Source organism: Acomys russatus, chromosome 25, assembly GCF_903995435.1.
Source record: "Acomys russatus chromosome 25, mAcoRus1.1, whole genome shotgun sequence".
Taxonomy (NCBI): domain Eukaryota; kingdom Metazoa; phylum Chordata; class Mammalia; order Rodentia; family Muridae; genus Acomys; species Acomys russatus.
In genome coordinates, this window is record NC_067161.1 from 49,155,447 (window position 1) to 49,169,832 (window position 14,386).

The window sequence follows — 14,386 nt, forward strand, 5'->3', positions numbered from 1 at the left end:
CAAGTCCCCAGGTCCACGGTTGCAAACTCCTCCTCTCACCGTGCTTTCCCACCATGATGGACTCTGCTCCCCAAAACCATAAGATAAGCCTTTCCTTTCTCAAGTAGCTTCTTGTCAGACATTTGTCTTTACAACAAGAACAGTAGCTAGTGCCTGTGGCCTATGCACCCCTAACCAGTTCCTACACACCCCAAGAGCTCCATGGTTCCTTAGGTGTGTATCAAAGGAGACAGACCAGTTCCCACCAGTTATATTACTGAACACAACAACAACCTTAAACCAGTCTGACAAGGTTGGAGGAAAAACAGTCCTTTTCTCAGTTACATACAGCTGTACATGAAACAACAGTACAAAAGCCATTAATGAATTACATAAAGCTCCATGTATCACCTTAGGCTCAGGGACAGAAGAGCATTTTTATGGGTAAGAGTATATGAGTAATAACTTTTAAAATATCCAACGATTACCAAGTTGTATATGAAAGGCATTGCTCTAAGCCTGTCACAACTATTAACTAATTTAATCCTCCCTACCACTCTCTACTGGCAGAAACATAAGATAAAACTTTTATAGATGAGCTGGGTGTGGTGGTGTGTGCCTTTAATCCCAGCACTCAGGAGGCAGAGGCAGGCAGATCTCTGTGAGTTTGAGGCCAGCCAAAGTCTACAGAGTGAGTTCTAGGACAGCCAAGGCTACACAGAAAAGCCCTGTCTGGAAAAACAAACAAACAAACAAGTATAGATGAGGAAACTGTTACAAAAAGCTTAAATGTCAGGTGTGGTGACACAACACTCAGGAGACAGAGGCAGGCAGATCCCTGTGAGTTTGGACCAGCCTGGTCTACAAAGAGAGTTCTAAGCCGTCCAGGACTGCACAGTGAGATCCTGGCTCAAGATAAAAAAAACACAAATTTCAAAAAATACAGGGCTGGAGAGATGGCTCAGAGGTTAAGAGCACTGACTGTTCTTCCAGAGGTCCTGAGTTCAATTCCCAGCAACCACATGGTGGCTCACAACCATCTAGAGTGAGATCTGCTGCCCTCTTCTGGCCTGCAGCCATACATGCAGGTAGAGCACTGTATATGTAATAAATAAATCCTTAAAAAAATAAAATAAAAAATACAAATAGTTTAAGAGACTGAACTAAGGGAGCGTGGCTAGCTCTAGAACCAGCACTGGTTCTGTACAGTCATTCATTCAGATTTTATGGTAAAATCAGATTTTAATATTTGTGCATGACACAAACCACTTACAGAATAAATTACAGAAAGACTTTGCTAGCTTCCTCCTCACATTTTTCTTCCAATCTGCCTGCTTACAGTCTCCTGTGCTAACCCTGTGTCATTAGTAGTGTCCCTTCCAAGCCCTGACCACCAACGCCCCTGACTCGGGCTTCTGACCTGGCCCTGTCTGGAGCGCTCCCGGCGGCTTCTCACCGGTTGCTTGGCTTCCTGTTCCTTCCCACTCCAACTCCCTTGTCGCGTCGCGGGAGGATCAAGGAAACACAGTACAGCTCTGTCTGTGCCCTTGCCAGGCCAGATGCTCACAGAGGCCTGCGTTCAAGAGTGGTCACCAGTTGCTACCACCAGGCTTCCCAATGTTACCCTGAACTTGTGCTCTTTGGTTCAGTACACTTTGGTTGAGCCCAAGGCCTATTGGAAGGCTCTGGCAATCAAAAGCTGAAAGGACATATAGCCCCTGTCTTCAAGTTGCTTGTCTTTATGAGAACACGACGTTGTAATACAACGCAAAATAGAAGGATAGTTACGAGTAGATGTAAGGGGAGAGGCAGTACCTGCCTCTGTCCAGAGACACTGGAAAGAGTTTGGAATGAAAGTACAGGGACTCACCATGAGAGAGAGTTCCAGGCAATGGATGCAGGACACCGAGACGAAGAGGGTAGGTTGTGCCTTCAGGGACGGGCAAGTGGTAATGTCCTAGTGGGAGAGCAGAGTACGGTGGGATATGCAGAAGGCTGAGAAAATAGTTAGTATATAAAACCCCTTTCTGAGCGCACCTGTCACCTAAATACAGTTCCAACCCCAACCTACAAAATGATTTTAAAATGTGTGTGGAAATAGAGATAGAAAATGTAAAGGCTAGGTGGAGTATGGGAAGGTAGCTCAGGTGGTAAAGTGCTCAAGGCCTGAGTTCAGCAGCCACATAAGAAAGCCAGACCTTTGGCTCACATTGTCTGTAACCCCAGCGCTGGGCTGGGGAGCAGCAGGAAAGGGCAGAAGCAGGAGGCGCTCTGGAGCTAAGTGGCCAGCCAGCCTAACCAAAGCCAGCTCTCGACTCAGGGAGAGACCTCTTCTCCAGCCCCAACAAAAGCACGTTAAAGTATTTTATTTAAAAAAAAAAAAAAAATAGGTACAAGTTGCTTGAGGAAAACATCCAATGTCCATATCTCATCTCCACATACCTGTACATACATAGACACGTGAGCACGCACACACACACCCCACACCACACCACACACCTACACATACATATGGGGACACATACACAGGAATAATGCAAAAAGAAAAACATTGCTTGGCTAGACTTTTAGACATACAAATGTCTAATATTTATAGTTGAAATCTGAGAGACAAATGAGCAGGTAGGACAGAAAGGCTTGGAAGTGGGTCAGGCACATGGTCCCAGAGCTGTGAGTGTGTACGTGTGCCCTCAAATCAGGACAGTATTGGAAGCACACGAACACCTTAAGAAATATGTTAGATTCCTTTTCTTTCTTTATTGTTCACAAAATAACCAGGGCAGAAGGGTCTTGTGATGTGATGACGGAAACTCCTTTATGGCTGCGCTGTGGGATATGGCTTGTGGCCTAACCGTAAGTAATCACAGGGCATTTTAAGTGGAGCTGTGCACCGAGGGACCCCATCTTTTCTCGGACTGAAATTTAAAATTAAACAGTTATTTGCGGTAAATGTGAACCACATGGAAGAATATGGCTGTGTACAAACTAATAGCACTGTTAGCAACATTGGGGCCAGAGAGATGGCTCAGGGGTTAAGAGCACCGGCTCTCGCCAAGGACCCAGTTTGGTTCCCAGCAACCACATGGTAACTCACAAGCATCTGTAACTCCAGGTTTAGGGGGATCTAAGCCCTGTGTGACTCTCTTAAGTATTAGGTGTGCTTGGACAAAAACATTCATACACGTAAAATAAAATTTAAAAATTAATACAGGAAGAAAAAACTACCATACTGAGGCATGTTGCCACATACCTAAAATTCCAGCACTGGGGAGGCTAGGGCAGGAAGATGGGGAATTGGAGGCAAGTTTGGGCCACCTGACCTCAAAAAAGGACGGGGCCTACTAGAATAAAACATAAGCACATACTTATGTAATCTTGAGGCAAGAGTCATTTTGCTATACTATCAGAAACAGAAACCACAAAAGAAAAAGAGACACATAAAACCTGAGACATGAAATTCAATATACTAAAAGACACAGGTAGGGAAAAGTTACCTTATAAGCAACCAGTAACGGATTGGTATTTTTTTTATCTATAAAGATTACTAACTAATACATTAATTGTGAATTAGTCGATAATAATTTTTTTAAAGTTTAGAAAAAACAAGCAAAAGGGATGAATATGAAAATCATAGAGGTACGAATGGCCAAAGCCAGAAAGATACATCAGCAGGTGATGGTGGCCATCAGGAAACATGACAATCTGAGTTCAGTCCACAGGACCCACGTGGTGGAGGGAGAAAGCCAACTACAAGTTGTCCTCCGGCCTCACAGGTGAGCCACAGCATATGGGTACATATGCATAATTTTTAAAGATGCTGCTATGGGGCGGGAAATGTCAGTAGTGAGAGCTTACCTAGGATGTATGTGGCCCTCTTAGATGTTTGCTGTCTCTCTTCCTGGGCCCCAGGGTTTCTCTGTGTAGCCCTGGCTGTCCTAGAACTTGCTCTGTAGACCAGGCTGGCCTCGAACTCAGAGCTTCACCCGCCTCTGAGTGCTGAGATTAGAGCTAGGAGCTACCACCGCCAAGCTCCAAGCTGGGTTTTAAGGAGTCTGAAAAGATTTACAAATTGAGGTGGGGGGCAGAGACAGGGTAGAGCCTTCAGGGAAGGAATTTGGGGAATTGAGTGTCCTCAGACTTTTCCATCTGCTTCCCCGCAAGGACCTGCCAAGTGACGAGGAAATGCTGTGTGTGTGTGTGTCCGGCCCTGGCTCTGCTCGGCCATCTCACACGTGGAGCTGGGGCGAAGAGTCACCCCGAGGAAGGAGGAGCTCCCTGGGAAGGGAGCTCTGGAGTCTGCCTCACCTGAGACAGTAGCTGTGCTGAGGGAGGGAGTGGGGGGTGGGGTGGGGCAGGGGGGGTGGAGGTGGCGGGGAGCTGAACACCATTTGGTCTCCATCAAGACTCAGAAAGCAACTTGGGCCAGCACTAAAGTGAGAGTTGGGCTCATAGCAAAGAAGCTGGACATTGTCCAGAGAGGCCGGACTTGCCTGATCACACAGGTCAACGGCTGAACCTGTGTCAGACTGATCTCCCCGGGTCTGGCCAAATGGATTGCAACACCATTTGCTGGGATAGACAGAGAGTGTGCAGAGACTGTTTGTTTGTTTGTTTGTTTGTTTAAAAAATAAAGAAAGAAAATCTACAGGAGTGTGTCTTTCTTCAACTAAATGTCTTTTGCTTTCGTTTCTGTGTTTTAAAACACATTTTGCAAAAGTAGCTGTGAAAACACAGCCACGTCTGCTCTGTGGAGCCTTAGCTGCAGACCCGGAGCAAGGCGCTAAGCCAGGAGGATTCTGTTAAGGTCAGGGTTACTCAGCTTCCTCCTGGGATGTTTGTCTAAACCATTCCCAAGTTCTTCCTCAGCCCTACTCAGTCAGAGTCTCCAGAGACAGGCCTGGAGACAAGTTCTCTATCTCACATAGAGAGCCGTGTCTTACGTGAGACAACCTGGGCACTGCTGGTAGGTGGCAGGACACTCCTCCAATTCCGTGTCTCAGACAAAGGAAGAGACTGGGGAGGCTGAACCTGTGATGGTTGACTCTGTCCTCTCTGCGCCCCACGCCCCCCAAGCATGCTGCTCAGCAGCCCCGGAGCTTGTGTGAACTCATTCATAGTTCTGGGAGTACACAGCAGCTACAGAGAGGCAGCTGGGGGCTGGGAGACTTGGCCCAGAACAGGGCTTAGGAAAGAGGAGTCCGCTCTAAGCCCTTGGACTAGGACTTGACTTTTCTGGGCCCCAGCTCTTCATGTATAAAATGGAGATGACGAAGAAAGTCGTTGGCTGTCCAGTGAGTGGCCATACGGTCTCACTGGTGGATGTCCAGCGAGTACCCACTGAGGCAGCGTAGAAGGAACTGCTATGAGCAGTGGGAAGCTCTTTGTCAGCACTCCCCAAGAATGCACCAGCGATGTGGTTAGCTGGTGTCCCATGGGGAAAAAAAACGGCCAGGCTTCCCCTGGCAGCAGAGGAAATGCTTGATTAAACTGAATTAAGTCTTTGGTATAGGGCCTCTCTGAGTCTTTTATTATGTGTGCTGGTTTCTTCAAGACTAATCCTAGGCAGTTTACTCCGCCTCCCGTAGCTTCCTCAAGGTTCATCCGTCGATGGCAACTGTTGGACGTCATACCTCTCAGGCCGAGCTCTCTCTCTGCGCTGTACGGATACGCCACGCTTTGCCAATGCATCCATCCCTTTGATGGACACGTGGGCTGTTTCGGTCTTTTGGCTGTTGTGAGGTCGGCTCCCGTGAGCTATATAAAAATCTGTCCATTCAGAAGTGACGTTGCAGCTCTTGGGCTAGAATTCTGTGAAAGCGCAGCCTTTTCCAGTTCTGAGGGGATGGCGTGACTTGAGAACATCCCTGAAGTTCCCAGGGATCTGCCGGCTCTGAATGGTACAGCATCACAGAGGCAGCGGTTAGGGTCAGCGGGCCCGGGAGCCCGCAGGGCTTCGTTTCCGAAGTGTTTAAATAAGTCTGAGACATAGATGGGCTTTGGGAGCTGAGAGTCTTTGACCTAATGTGACCCCTTCTCACAACTGGGGGCGGTGAGTGAAGGGTGAGCGCGATGGGAGACAGGAGTGGGAGCAGGATATGAGCTCACAACAAGAATCCTCATCTAAAAGGCGGTGGTGGCGCACGCCTTTAATCCCAGCACTTGGGAGGCAGAAGCAAGTGGATCACTGTGAGTTCGAGGCCAGCCTGGCCTACAAAGTGAGTCCAGGATAGCAAAGGCTACACAGAGAAACCCTGTCTCAAAAAAAAAAAAAAAAAATCCGCCTCAGCCTCCACATTTTAACCCCTCCCTCTCCACTCCCCTCCCCCCCCCCCCCTGCCAAGTGTTGCAGCTGGAACTCGGGGCCTCATATATGCTAGGCAATTCTCTGCTGCTGAGTGATTGGGGGTGGGGATGGGGGATAAATAAGAAGGGAAGGGTGACCGTAACCCCTGTGGTGGGTCGGGAAGTGGAAGGCGAGGTGCAGCAGCCAGGAGGCCAAAGGTACAAAAGGCCAGGTAACCAAAACGGCTGGACTACACAGGGGAGAGCCTCTGAGGGAAAGGCAGACCAACCCCAGGATAGAGGGCTGAGTAAGCCAGCCACACCCTGAAACAGGTAGGGACTGAGGGATGCTGGGAAAACCTGGAGTCCTGGTCCACTTTTGTTTGTTGGTTGGTTGGTTGGTTTTCTGAGACAGGGTTTCTCTGTGTAGCCTTGGCTGTCCTGGACTCACTTTGTAGACCAGGCTGGCCTCGAACTCAGAGACCTGCCTGCCTCTGCCTCCCTGGGATCACAGGTGTGCGCCACCATGCCTGGCTCTACTCTAACTTCCACATAATATTTCCCTCTTCTTCACCACATCTTCACTGTTAACGAAAGATGGGGGGCGAGGGCTGAAGATAGACACTTTCTGTTCTTCAGAGAATCGCCAAAACCATCTGGTTGGCGGCTTGGAGACAAAGGAGACAGAAAGACTAAACAACAACAAAACCAGGCACAGTGCTGTAAGCAAGGGCTGACTTTTGTCAAATAAACTTCCGTTATCGGGGCTCATTTACATTTGAAGAGTTCACAGCTGGTGCAGCCCCAGTTACCAAACAGAAACAACCTATGAAGGTGTTCTAAGATTTCCAGTTGCCTGGAAAGCGGTGGCGCACAATTCTCATCCCAGCAGACACGGGTGATCTGTGAGTTCAAGGCCAGCCTGCTCTACAGAGGGAGTGCCAACAACCAGAGCTATACAGAGAAGCTCAGAGAGGGAGGGAGAGGGAGAGAGATTGATTTCCAGTTTGTTCGTGCTCTCACGGGGTGCAGAAGATTGATCAGGTGAGTATGAGAGTTAGATGGTACTGTGTAGGAAGACTAATGCATTGGGGGGGGTTGTTTTTGTTGCGGTGCAGGGGATCAAACCTAGGGCTTTACAGATGCTAGGTACCTCTGCCATGGAGGTGCCTTCCCCATCAAAGTGATACAGTAAATAAGAAGAGCCCGTCCTGGCGAGGTGAAAATGAGAGCTAGCCTGCAGGCAGCACTGATTTAGGGGGAAAGCTTGAACAGGCCTTTGGTTCTGTGAATGCAGATGTCCAGGTATGGGATGGGCCTGCTCTGCGTGGCTCTGCGTGATCACATAAGCACCTGTCTTCCCAGGGGGCACAGCAGTCCTGTCTCTGACAGTATTTCTTCTGGGGAAATGTGTAAATGTGTGATGAAGTCCTATCTGAGACCAAGAACAGAGATCTAGGGATGTCTGCTGGGAAGCTTCACAAGCCGATTGAGGTTTCCCCAAAACAGCATGTCCCAGAGGCCACCTGGACTCTCCTACTGTGTTCCCCCAGGCCTGGTTATGCATATGGGGAAGAACAAGCCTTGCACATGGGGTTCACGGGTCTGTAGTTACTACAGTCATCATGGAAACCGGGATGGAGCTTCCTCGAAAACTAACAGTGGAATTGTCATATGTGGTGGTTTGAGTGAGAATAGCCCCCATCAGCTCATATATTTGAATGTTTGATTCCCAGTTAGTGGAACTGTTTGGGGAAGATTAGGAAGCACGGCCTTGCTGATGGAGGTGTTGTCACTAGGGGTGGACGGTCAGGTTCCAAAAGCCCACACCAGATTCAATCTCCCTGTCCACCCCCGCCCCCACTCTGTGTGTGTGTGTCTGTCTGTCTGTCTGTTTCTCTCTCTGTATCTTTCTCTCTCTGTCTCTCTGTCTCTGTCTTTGTCTCTCTTTCTCTCTCTGTCTCCTCTCTCTCTCTCTCCTCTGTCCCTCCTCTCTCTCTCTCTCTCTCTCTCTCTCTCTCTCTCTCTCTCTCTCTCTCCCCCTCCAGCTCTCAGATCAGCTGTGAGCCCTCAGCGACAGCTACAGCTCCATGCCTGCCTGCCACCATGTACCCTGACAAGTCAATCATGAGTCATCCCTTTGAAACCGTATACAAGCTCTCAATTAAATGCTTCCTTTCATAAGTTGCTTTGGTCGAGGTGTCTCCTCACAACAACAGAACAGTAGCTAAGACCCCATGTGACACCCAGAAGTCCCACTTTTGGCTGCTTTTACCCAAAAGAGTTGCCACTGGGTTTTCCAGGGGATACCTGTCCATCAACAGAAGAATGGCTAAAGAAACTGTGACGCAGACAAGGGAGGACTGGTCAGCTTCTAAAAGCAGGAATTCCCTGTCGTTTGTGACAATGTGAACAGAAGTGGACGGCATCATACTAAGTGAAATAAGACAGGCAGGGAAAGACGAACACCTCCTGTTCCCACTTATCCATGGAATCTAAAATATTCCAATTTACAGAAGGAGAGGATGATAAAACGGGGAGGGCTTGGGAGGCACAGAAGACGCAGCTTCTCCTAGTGAGCTCCAGCTGTCACCTTGACACAACCCAGAGTTATCCGGATGACTCTCAATTGGGGGGTTGCCTGCGGCCACATCTGTAGGGCATCATCGTCTTGATTGGTTAATTGATGGAGGAGGGTCTGGCCTATTGGTGGTGCTTTGCCTAGGCAGGTGGGCCTGAGCGGGGCTAAAGCGATGGCTCAGCGGTTAAGAGCATCTGTTGCTCTTACAGAAGACCCCGATTAGCACCCGCATGGCTACTCACAACTGTCCATAACTGTCTGTTCCAAGGATGTTTTTCCAAGACACCTCTCTTGGAAGCTGCTGAGCTGAATTGTACAGGCATACCAATGGCCGCAGAGAGACACACAGAAGGTGCAGAGCTGCCAGGAAAAAAAAAAAAAATATGCCTCCACTTAGATTTGAACTTCAAATAAACAACAAAAATCATTACAACATAAGAATATCCCAAGTGCTTGTTGGTTCCAAACACTGCACAGACCTGTTTGCACTAAGCATGTTTCTTAGCTCCATTCTGCTCACGAGAAGGAAGCTGGAACCCTTGCTTGGGTGAAACCATACAGAGAGACCTGCAATCCAGTCCCTAGATTTAGCAGGGGCCTCCAAGAGATAAAGACCAGGCTGGGCGGTGGTGGTGCACACCTTTAACCCCGAAATTGAGGAGGCAGAGGTGGGCAGCTCTTTGTGATTTTTCAGGTCAGCTTTGTCTGCATAGTAAGTTCCAGGGACTTCCAGGGCTATGTAGAGAGATGCTGTCTCCCCCTCCCAACACCTGCTCAAAAAACAAACAAAAGCAAAAACAAAACAAAAAGCATGTGACCCCAAATCCCAAGGCCAAGTTGGTGGAAATGGATGGATCTGTAGCTCTTTGGAGCATGTCTTCTCAAGTCCTACAAAATCTGTGGGAGGAAACCTGGTAAGGCACAAAGCCAAGGAGCCTGGACTCCATGCTATTGTGATTTGTACATTAAATAACAGTGTGACTTCACAAGCTAGGGAAGTAGAGGACAGGAGTTACAAATGCAGCTTGAGGCAGTGGGATATTTCTAAGCAAGAGTTTTATTTATTTATTTATTTATTTATTTATTTATTTATTTATTTATTTTTGATTTTTCGAGACAGAGTTTCTCTGTGTATCCTTGGCTGTCCTGGATTTGCTTTGTAGACCAGGCTGGCCTCGAACTCACAGTTATCTGCCTGCCTCTGCCTCCCGAGTGCTGGGATCACCACCCAGCAAGAGCCTCCTTTAGTTTCCAACTCACCATAGTTCAGCTTTTCCAGTTGTAGCTATCTCAGCAGAGGCCCCCAAGCTAAGAACACACAATGTGATGTCATTCATCCATGTACTCTGAAGGAAGGTTCCAAGCCATCTATGCAAGCCCACCGAAAAGGAAGCCAAGGACGTCATCACTACAGGCAGTGCAGGAGAAGAGAGGATTTCACTCAGACCAATAGGATGTGGAGTGAGGGGCAGGGAGCTGTGCCTTGCTTGTTCTTTAAAGCAAGTGAAAGACTTTCTGCTGCTTAGACAGTTTGCATGAACACCCCACATGGGAAAAACAAAGGTAAAGCCATTCAGGGCAGCCGCCTGGGGACAGGCTGCACTTGCACTGTGACCAGTCACAGATGAGTGGACTTTCCCATGGGGTCTGTGTACCCGTGGAATTTGCCCGTCTTAAGTCATCTTGGAAACGGATCCCATCATCAACTCAAAAAGAATTATGTTGTGTGAAACATGACATGCGCGGGTGACACACACGTTATGTAGTCTATAAAGCCACGTATATAAATTAAACCAATTGACAGTACCAGGAAGAAAAAAAGAGGTCTTTGTCACTCAAAGCAGCCCCGGGTACCCCACCCCCCACCCCCATGAGACACTAAAGCCAAGTAGGCACCCCTGCCCTTTGTTCCCTCAGCCCACCCCAATCTGGCTTCTGCAAGAGCTTGAGGCAGTCAGGTGAGCGGAGGAGGCGTGGAAGATTACTGTAAAGAAACCGAGAGGAAGTCAGCCGTGACTCCCTTCCCTGCTGCAGACTTGCAGACCTGGGGCAGGGGAGCAGCGGCCTGGTGCCTCGGATTCGAGGGTTTCCCTATTAGATTTGATCTCAGTTCCTGATTCTCCAATGGTGACTTGCTCATTAATTCCTGCAAGACCCGCAGCGTGGAAAACAAAGCTGTTTCCTGCTTTGCATACCGATGAGTCTGGCCTGCTTTTAATGCAGAGACTGCCTACCTGGTCAGCTGTACCTGCTGAAGATCGGCGGAGCTCTGAGGTGTTTTTAACGACCTCAGTGGGAAATGAAGTGCACGGAGAGGCGCTGCCAGGATTTTGAGAGGAAATAATAGGTACGAGAAGCTAACAAAGTTAAGACCGTGGTCCGGATTCGAACCCTGGTTTGCTTGCTTGTTTGTTTTGGCTCCCCTGTGCCCCGCCCCCACACTTCCTGCTTGTATGACCTCAGGCAAGTTGCGCAATCTCAGGGCCCCTTAATTCGCTTGTTTTCAAAAATGGGGGTGACACTGGGCAAGTTAGGCTAAGCTGGGCTACAGAAACACACCCCACTAACTCAGTGCTTCTTATAGCACCCCGAGACCCATCCACTCCCTGCTGACTTCACAGTGACCCAGCCATGGCCGCTGTCTCTGTTGGCCCTTCCTTCTGGGACTAAAGCGAAGGAGAGGCCCTTATCTGGAACATTCCTGATAGCAGGGCAGCAAAAAAAAGAGTGGTTTGGTGGTGGCCCCCTGGAATGACTCTTAAGGATTTTTCTCAAAAATAACATTTCTCTGGCCAAAGGAATTTACAAGGCTAAACTTCATGTCAACACGGTGGAGTCTCCCACAGAGAGGTGTGAGAGAATATTCGGGGGATGGTCTAGCTATGGCCGTACCTACAAATGGAAAATGCTTCAAACATCCCACCATGACAAGGCCCTGCAAATACTAGATAAAAGGCTATTTTACTTAGACACCTTTTTTTTTCTCCCCACTTGAATTCATTTGGCCAGTTTCTCTCAACCCCTGTTTTAAAACAGCCCTATATCAGGAACTGTCTAATTTAGCAAGAACCACCAAAACGCCAGGGAGGGACGCTTGCAAACAGTTGAACTCTGGCCTCGAAGCCTGATTCAGGGTCTCATTGAAACATTCCAGAGAAAAGGAAAAAATAATGTGATTTTCCTGGCCCACTCGGCATGGCTCCCTGAAAGGCAGGCATCAAGGTAACAGGCCATCATGTCTCAGCTGTTTCAGGATGACTAGGCCCGTGGAACACAGCCTCTGCAAAGTTATTCTTAACTCGCGTGTCTGGAGGCAGACAGTAATAGCTCCACTTCTGTCAAACGCTTAGACTATGGAGAGGGAGGCTGGGCTCAGAGCCAGCCGCTCTGTTTCCTCTTAGTGTTGGGAATAGTGTTATCTGGGTCCAGTGTGTAGCTGACAACTTTTCCATGGATGTCTGAGGGCACACAGGCTGTCCTGTGATGGGGTGTAGCACAGTGCGCGCGTGCACACATATGCGTGCTCGTGTGCGTAGATATGAGTGTTTTCGGCCCAGAATTTCATTAGCCTAGTGTTCCCCAAGTAGGCTAGGCTATGTGGCCAAGAGGCCTCTGAGATCTGTGTGCCGTGTCTCTGTCTCCCCAGAGCTGGGGTCATAAGTATGAGCCACCATGCCTGACTTTTCTGGTGATTGAGGTCTGGTCCTCATGCTTGCAAGGTAAGTACTTTGCCGACTGAGCTTTCTCCTTAGCCATAAACAAGGAGGGCTTCCCTGCTCCCCCCCCCCCACCCCCCATGATCCTTCAGCCTCAAGGCCAGAATGTTGGTATCTTGGCTCCTCAGATCATCCCAAAGCTCTGCCATTTAGAAGGCGAAAGAAACCAAAGCTCTGACTACTGCAAGTAGGAAATCAGAGGGAATGAGTTGTTTTGAAGTTTTTATTGGGGCAGCTTTGCTTTTGTTATCTTTCTCTGAATGGCTTCCAGACCATTCTAGAATGTTCCCTACAGCTAATCTTTCACCTCATCTCTTTGATCCTTCTCAGTTTAATTCAAAGTTCCAGCATTTATAGGTTGTTTACTGATGAATGAGATAGATACTGGCCAAGGTCTTTGGGCTCCTCCCACAAGGATTGAAACTAGGTCTTGTCACTCACAAGCTCTTTTCTAGTCAGTTCACAAGTGCAGAACCATAGCACATTGCAGAGCCAAAAGTGATAACACTGCCCCAGAGCTAGGGAGTGCTACGTGTCTGTGATGTAAGTGATGGAGGCCTCTAAATGGGATGACATTTGGTCCTGTAGATGGAATTATGTTCCCCCAACAAGATTTGCTCACACTCTAATGTCTACTGTCTGTGAATGTGGTGATATTTGGAAGTAGGATCCCTGCAGAAGAAATCACGTTAAGACAGGGGTCATTTGGGGTTAGTGACTGGTACCCTGACTCAAAGAGAGAAGTTTGGACACAGACAGAGACACACGGTGAGTGCTGTGTGACAACAGAAAGAGTAGAGAGGTGTATCTCCAAGTCAGGGATTGCCAGTCACAGCTGGAACATAGCGAGAGCTAGAGAAAGGAAGGAAGGTGTCTCTCTAGAGCAGTGGTTCTCACCTTTCCTAACACCGTGACCCTTTGACACAGTTCCTCATGTTGTGGTGACCTCCCCGCCCCCCCCCCATAAAATTATTTCATTGCTTCTTCATAACTGTAATTTTGCTACTGCTATTAATTGTAATGCAAATATCTGATACGTGATGCTAAAGGTTAAAACCCCTGCTCTAGAGCCCCCAGAGAGAGCACGGCTTGCTATCACCTTCATTTTAGACCTCTGGCCTTCAGGAGTATAAGAGGCTAAATTTTTGTTGGCTTCAGACACGTGTCTTGGTGTTTTGTTTTGTTTTGTTTTTTGTTGTGTTTTTAAAAACAGGTTCAGCTTTTTATTGGCCATGTTAACAAGAGGTTTAGTCAAAAAAGACCAAAGCCCACGTCATTATCAGCCTCCTCAGATTCTTCCTTCCTTGGGTCCACTTTCTTCTCCTCAGCTAAGGAAGCAGTGGTGGCTGGCGCAGGACCTCCTGCGGGTGCAGCTCTGGCTGCTGGAGCTGGCCCACCCGCCCTACATCGCAGATGAGGCTCCCAATGTTGACACTGGCCAGAGCCTTGGCAAACAAGACAGGCCAGAAAGGTTCAACGTTGACACTGGCTGCTTTAATGATCTTATTCTCCATTATTGTCACCTCATCATTGTCAGGGTTGCCTGAAGAATGAGGGTGGAGTAGGTGCAAGCAAGCTCAGAGACGGAGGCCATGTTGTAGACTGCCCGATGAAGTGAAGGCCTCACCCCAACGTGGCCTTAGCTTCCTCGGAAGGCAAGACAGGATTTCTGAGACACATGGTTCATAATGCTTTGTTATTGCAGCCCTGGGAAACTAGTATTGATGCAGGATTTTAAGTTACTGGAAAATACTGTATTTGGATAGCCACAATGAATAAGTGAAATAACTTTTGAAAGTGTATGGAGCCTTTGGGGGGGGATAAATTA

General features: G+C 48.3%; 1 pseudogene; it reads right to left on the minus strand.

Annotated features, from left to right (window-relative positions):
• Nucleotides 1-13,809: 13,809 nt before the first annotated feature.
• Nucleotides 13,810-14,152, minus strand: LOC127208820 (60S acidic ribosomal protein P1-like; annotated as a pseudogene).
• Between the last annotated feature and the right edge of the window lie 234 nt (nt 14,153-14,386).